The sequence below is a fragment of the Panulirus ornatus genome, chromosome 46 (genome assembly GCF_036320965.1).
Source record: "Panulirus ornatus isolate Po-2019 chromosome 46, ASM3632096v1, whole genome shotgun sequence".
NCBI classification, from domain to species: domain Eukaryota; kingdom Metazoa; phylum Arthropoda; class Malacostraca; order Decapoda; family Palinuridae; genus Panulirus; species Panulirus ornatus.
The window spans coordinates 38,147,195-38,153,194 of NC_092269.1; positions in this window are offsets into that span (position 1 = coordinate 38,147,195).

Here is a 6,000-nt window from a genome sequence, read left to right on the forward strand (position 1 = left end):
ACTGAAGCCATCAAGAACTCAGGTTGGTTCTGATGAAAGCCATCATGCCCGAGGCTCGTACCGTCATGCTCAAGGGTCGTGCTGTCGTGTTAAATGGGTCGTACCTACCTACCTACCTCACCGCTAGGGGTGGGGTAGAAGGGGCTTGACATCCCAACGTTCTACGTTCTCATACGGTCATCCCTCCCTTCGTGCTCGCCTCATGTATAGGAAGAACGCACTGCTGTGTGTGTGTGTGTGGGTTGAACGCACTTCCCAGCGTTGTCGAACGCGTTGCACGATGGGTTGAACGCTCGTTGGTCGGTTAAGGAGGAGGAGACACCATTCCGAACCCACAGCTTCCAGTCAGCCCAACGCCGCCGTCTAGCACGAATGGATCCGGTTAAGGTGTGTGTGTGTGTGTGTGTACCCTCCGCTCCCCAGCGACCTCCTCCCCCCCCCCTCCCCGCGTCTTTAACCTCTCCGTGCCTGACTCCACACGTTTCCTAACGACTATGTAACTTCCTGCACGACCACCTGCCAGCGACGACCTCCTCCCTACCACCTCTCCGCTCCCGGGTATACTTCCACTCCATCACCGGGTTTACCTCCCTAACATCCTTTGGTTTACCTACTCAGAATACCCCGTCTTTAATCCTATATAATCCCACCATCCCTGGTTTACTTTATTCCATGGTTTACCTTATATACCTTAGATTACCTCTACACTATCCCATGGTTTACCCTACGTTTCCTCTGGTTTGTCTCCCCCCCCCCCCCCCCCACGTTCCCAAGTGGTGTATACCCTACACCATCATTTGGTTTGCCTTTCCCCGACCTCCCACTGGTGTACACCCTCCACCTTCCCCGTGTGGCTTAACTCCACACCACCACTAGGCTGGCAGACGACCCCCCCACACGTGGACACCTAACAGGAAAAGGAAAAAGAAACGAATGTCTTATCACGGTGTGGCTTCCGGTGCGAGGAGAGATTATGCCATGAGCCTCCTTCTTCTTTGACTATGAGCATACTAGCCACCAGTACTACCCAATAACCCCTATATATATATATATATATATATATATATATATATATATATATATATCATCCCTGGAGATAGGGGACAAAGAATACTTCCCAGGTATTCCCTGCGTGCCGCAAAAGGCTACTGAAAGGGGTAGGGCTGGAAAACCTCCCCTCCAGTTTTTACTTTTCCAAAGGAAGGAACAGAAAAGGGGGCCAAGTGAGGATTTTCCCTCTAAGACTGTCATCTGTTCTTGACGCTACCTCGCTAACGCGTGAAATGGCGAATATATATATATATATATATATATATATATATATATATATATATATATATATATATATATATATATTCATTTATAATCAGGTCCGGATGTTTATAGGCTGTACGCTTCGGACTGTTCTCCAGCATGACACAGGGACGACCCTGATATAACTGCATCGTTAAGGACGAAGTATGGAAGCTTTATGGCACACTTGTCTTTCCATGATGATGGTCAGTGATACATAACTTTACTAGTAACCATAACTAATAGGTTAAGGAAGCAGCTGTTAATGCTATCCCCGTCGTCCACCTAAGGTCGGTTTGATTTAACAGATTATTTTCTTGGTAGTTTGTCAGATAGCTAATTGGTAGTTAGGTGTCTTAAGAGATAGTCAACTGGTAGTTAGGTGTTTTGAGTTAGTTAACTGGTAGTTAGGTGTCTTGAGATAAGTAGAAGTGCGTTGAAGTGAAAGTTACTTCTTCGCTCAGACTTTTGCCGTCACACAAAAGACCTTCAAGCAACCATTTACTGTCGCACACAAGACCTTCTCCACGGCGAAATAGGAGGAACTTCCCTGGCGTCCTTATCTGGGTTTATCGTGACCATGAGCTGTTGACATGCCGTATCTGTCCAGGTTTACCTTTAGCAGGAACATCACAGTCTTCACAGTTCTCTTTATCTACCGACCTCCTCATGTCAAGTATCTTTCTCACGTGTATATCGTATACTTTGTTTTGATTATTCCTCCAGTACCGTCGCTTCCCTGTGGCTTCTCACTCTGTACCTCTCCATTATCTACAGAAAGTTACACTTTGATTCGTGGGGCTCAGAAGAAAGAGTACTTCCTCTTTCGGGCTACTTCCTTCGATGTTGGAAACCTCTTCTAGGTTAACTAGAGTCTTTATAGCACATGCATCTCCCTCCGGGCACCACTCTACGCAAATAATCTTTTGTTTTTTCCTTTCTGTCATCTCACTGCATGACTTGGCTTTGTTAGTGGCTGTCTGATTACCCAGTTTTGCGGCTGGTGGCATACTGGGAGACGTGATTTGTCTCCCTCATACCTTACTCTCATTCTGATTTCCTGTCATCATCATCATCATCATCATCGCACAGGCATCATTAAAGAGAGACGTCTTTTACCCTGAACTCCTTCATGGATTTGACCGTCAGTACAGAATCATCACATGCCTACAAGAGCAGCGATCATCTTCCATGATATCCCACAATGATCGCGTCGAAGGAAGAGAACTTCTCGCTTCTTTCCCAAGGTACTTTTTTGTCTATCCTTCAGGTCCAGAGGTGGATGTAAAGCTGCTTGAGCGCCTATAGAGGCCTCATTTCGATGATGTGTAAAGCAAGTCGAATATCTGAGACTAATTATATTTTCATTATCCATGGAACTGCACAGAGAGACTATGTTGGTACAGGACTCTTGTTACGTGTGATGGAAATTAAGCAGACTCGCAGAATACGAAAGTTTCGTGGGGTACTGTAAATTCTTGAGTCCCCGTTTGTCCTCCCCTAAGACAGCCACTGTCCATAGCGAGGATCAAGACACCGACCCCTGGCAGTGTTATCTCAGCCAACCACACTTGCCACCATTCACACACACACACACACACACACACAGGCTCAAGTCCCCACCTGACCACCACAGGCGGGACGAGACCTCGTCGGATTCCTCACTTAATTCTCTCCTGTTCCTCGGGTCGTAAACACTGTATACAATGTTGTTTTCCTTCCACCTTTATAACACAAGCTGTGCGAGATGCAAGACGTGATCCGCTCTTTCCCTTCCCGATCCACCTTTCTCGTCACCGACTCGACCGGTCGCAAACTTTACCGTAATCCTAAACAAACATCCTATATATATTCCTATGTAATTCTTGAAGATCCTAAGAGAATATATGCCTCTGTAATTCTTGCAATATTTCCCACCTCCTTTACCTTCAACATGTAACATTACTGTCCATAGCCACGTAGCACGTGACCGCGTTACTGTAATGCCCGCCGTCTGCAGCTGGGTTAGGCCACTCGAACTACACGCATCTCTTTATGTTCTTTATATGTCACTAACGACTGATGCAGCTTTATTAAATCTTTTAAATTGAATTGGTTTAAACTGCATGTTGATAAATTTCTCCACATTATGGTAGGAATGAGGCACACTGACAACGGTGCTTGCAATTCCCATTAAAGTTCGGGAGAGGAGTCACAGCTTGGATCAGGCATGCGAGAGTACCCGCACTGTCTGAGGATGGTCCATTGAGCGAGGGTTGGCCAGGTGAGGTCACAGCCAGCCAGGTCTCCTCACGTGGGGTCACATGGTCGTGAGCAGCAGGCACGGACTCTGGCCCCCTTCCCTTCCTCCCTCCCACCCCCCTGGCCTTGTGTCAGGTCACGAAGGGTCACCGTGGAAAAGTGGGTAGCGGGAGGAACACGTTAAGTCGTGGGTACAGATCGATCCCAGGTGCCTGGCTGGCTGGCTAGGTACTGGACTGGATGGTGTCTTGACTGGGTCGATGGTTTGGGTGGTTGGTCGGTTGACTGCATGGATGGTCGATGCCTGATTGGCTCTCTGGCTGGACACTGGAGGATTGGATGGTAGGCTGGACAGTTGGTTGGTGGTTTGGTCGGCTGACTGCCGGATTGTCTCAATTTCTTGTTGGTTATCTGGTTATTTTGTTTGGCTAGTTGAAGCCTGGATAGGTACCCAGGATGGTTGTCTGGCGTGATGGTTGGTTAGTGATATGGTTGTGTGGTTGGAAACCTGCGTGTGTTTATGGTCGTCAAATTGGATGTTTAAAATGGCTATATGGTTGTCAAGCCCGAGGGTTGTCTTACTACTGTGTGGTTGTCAGGTTCGGTCGTAACCTCTGGTTCCAGGTTCATGGTTGGAGAGATTATTATAATCGCGCCCATTACTCCGTTGATTCGTTTTGTTTTGGGTGACCGAGTGAGAAGAACTGTAATTCGGGAGAGCTGTATGAGGCCCTGATGTTGCGTCGGAAATGTGCGTAACTGCCTCCGTACCTGTGTGTGTGTGTACCTTTGTTAGTGGCGTATTGTCGTTAGATGTCGCCAGGTCCTTCCGGCGAAGCCGTGGGCGGAACTTGACGATCTCCTCCATGCGAAGACGTTGCCTCATTTCGACGGTGTGAGGTGGTGGGCGGCGCTCGCCCAGGATGTTAGTTGGTGTCCAGAGACGGTACTGCTGGTTGGTGGTCTACCCCGTTAACGTAGGTGGATGGGAAGAAGGTCTATCAGTGGCTGGGTGGGATTACGTTTGAAGGGGGAGAGGGACGAGTTAGGGATGGGGGACGCTGGTGTTATGTGTGTGTGTGTGTGTGTGTGGAAGGGACCTTGAACGTATCAGAGGAGGTGAGGTAGGTGCTGCTGGAATGGGTCTAGGCTGTGCTGGGCTCAGCTGTTAGTGGTAATGGGGACTGCGTCGTGCCTGAATCCAAATGCTGAGCCAATAATCTTGTTTCTTATCAGTGAACTACAACCGAGAGTGCGCAAAGTTTAGGCAGTCAGTCGGTATTTACCCATCCCTACGTTAGACACTATCTTGTCTAATCTTTGGCCGTATTTCCCCTACCCCCTCCTTTTTTTCTCTCTCCTTAGGGTTTATTATGGACGGCAGGTGAAGTATATTAAAGTTCCCTCAATGTTTGTGGGGATTTTTTTTTTCCTGCCATGATTGTTACAGTACTGGATCCTTCGCCTTAGGAAACGAGAGGTTAGAAACTCGTCAGAGGAATGTTGAAAATACCGGGGAATGAACACACTGGATAGAGATGGATGCCAGACACCTCAATGATTTTCGTCGCTTCGCCACAGCCGACCAAATGGCATGGAGGTATTGGCACGAACCCTCGTTGTTTGGTTCCATTAAATAATTCGACAGCATAACCACAAGGTAACTATTATTTCAAAAGAAATCGGAAATGCTGTATCCCAACAATTTCGCTACATAGTTTAGACCGCTAATGAATGTATAAATCAGAGCAAATTCCCCGTAATATTTGTTATATAATCCTCTTTTGTTTTGGGTTAAATAGAAACGCTTTAAAGTCTCCGGGACTCGGGGGTTTGGATTGGTAAAGCCAGCAAGCCATATGGGAGGTAGAATTACAGAGAAGCGGTGTTATTAGCAGTGCGTGGATGGCTCTTTTCTCTATAGGCAATTAAAGCGCTGCTGCGCTGCTAATTAAATACGCATAAAAAGCGGCAGCCCGTTTGCATGCCGGGATTTAGAGCGTTGACGAAGGGCACGTATGTCTGTATTATTATAGCAAGTATACGTTATGCCTCTGCCCTAATTGCCTCCATGCTCGTGTTATGGCGCAAACCGTGGACGCATCCTGTGCTGGTTGGTTATTTGGGACTTGGGCCTATCGGCAAACTGCCCGGGTCGTTAAGGCTAGTCGAAAATTACGCAATGAGGCCATTCACGCCCTTACTGCATGCATATGCGGCCGTTACACGTATCGCAATCATGTATATGTATGTTTGAGACATTTCTGATCGCTCGCCTTGTTTGTGTTCCTGTATTAAACGGAATATGGACCTGAATGTTTTATTTCTGCACTGTTCACTTTATTGGCAAGTTGCAATCATTGCTTTGTTTCAAATTTCTTTTCTCGCTTAGGTATAATGCGTCGTGTGCAGCAGGCTTGGACACCATCCTCAGGATAAGCAGGCTTAGGCTTGTACTTTGGGACA